The following is a 1,321-nucleotide window of genomic DNA, read 5'->3' as shown; positions in this document are numbered from 1 at the left end:
ACAGATGAATATCTAACGGCCACTTCTAGAGAGAGTACCTATTGTACTAAATCACCTCCATATATAGACAGTTTGTCTAACTGTGAACAGATGAACATCTAACGGCCACTTCTAGTTAGAGTACCTATAGTACTAAATCACCTCAATTATAGACAGTTTGTCTAACTGTGTACAGATGAATATCTAACGGCCACTTCTAGAGAGAGTACCTATAGTACTAAATCATCTCCATTTATAGACAGTTTGTCTAACTGTGTACAGATGAATATCTAACGGCCACTTCTAGAGAGAGTACCTATATTACTAAATCACCTCATTTATAGACAGTTTGTCTAACTGTGGACAGATGAATATCTAACGGCCACTTCTAGTGAGAGTACCTATAGTACTAAATCATCTCCATTTATAGACAGTTTGTCTAACTGTGTACAGATGAATATCTAACGGCCACTTCTAGAGAGAGTACCTATAGTACTAAATCACCTCCATTTATAGACAGTTTGTCTAACTGTGGACAGATGAATATCTAACGGCCACTTCTAGAGAGAGTACCTATAGTACTAAATCACCTCCATTTATAGACAGTTTGTCTAACTGTGTACAGATGAATATCTAACGCCCACTTCTAGAGAGAGTACCTATATTACTAAATCACCTCATTTATAGACAGTTTGTCTAACTGTGGACAGATGAATATCTAACGGCCACTTCTAGTGAGAGTACCTATAGTACTAAATCACCTCATTTATAGACAGTTTGTCTAACTGTGGACAGATGAATATCTAACGGCCACTTCTAGAGAGAGTACCTATAGTACTAAATCACCTCCATTTATAGACAGTTTGTCTAACTGTGTACAGATGAATATCTAACGGCCACTTCTAGAGAGAGTACCTATATTACTAAATCACCTCATTTATAGACAGTTTGTCTAACTGTGGACAGATGAATATCTAACGGCCACTTCTAGTGAGAGTACCTATAGTACTAAATCACCTCATTTATAGACAGTTTGTCTAACTGTGGACAGATGAATATCTAACGGCCACTTCTAGTGAGAGTACCTATAGTACTAAATCACCTCATTTATAGACAGTTTGTCTAACTGTGGACAGATGAATATTTAACGGCCACTTCTAGTGAGAGTACCTATAGTACTAAATCACCTCCATTTATAGACAGTTTGTCTAACTGTGGACAGATGAATATCTAAACTCTTCAAGACAACTTTATAACCCTTTCCAGCTTTATGCAAAGCAACAATTCTTGATTGTAGGTCTTCTGGGATCTTTTTTGCAAGACATGTTCCACATCAGCATAT

The sequence above is a fragment of the Xyrauchen texanus genome, chromosome 34, assembly GCF_025860055.1.
Source record: "Xyrauchen texanus isolate HMW12.3.18 chromosome 34, RBS_HiC_50CHRs, whole genome shotgun sequence".
Classification (NCBI taxonomy): domain Eukaryota; kingdom Metazoa; phylum Chordata; class Actinopteri; order Cypriniformes; family Catostomidae; genus Xyrauchen; species Xyrauchen texanus.
This window is presented reverse-complemented; position numbering follows the sequence as displayed.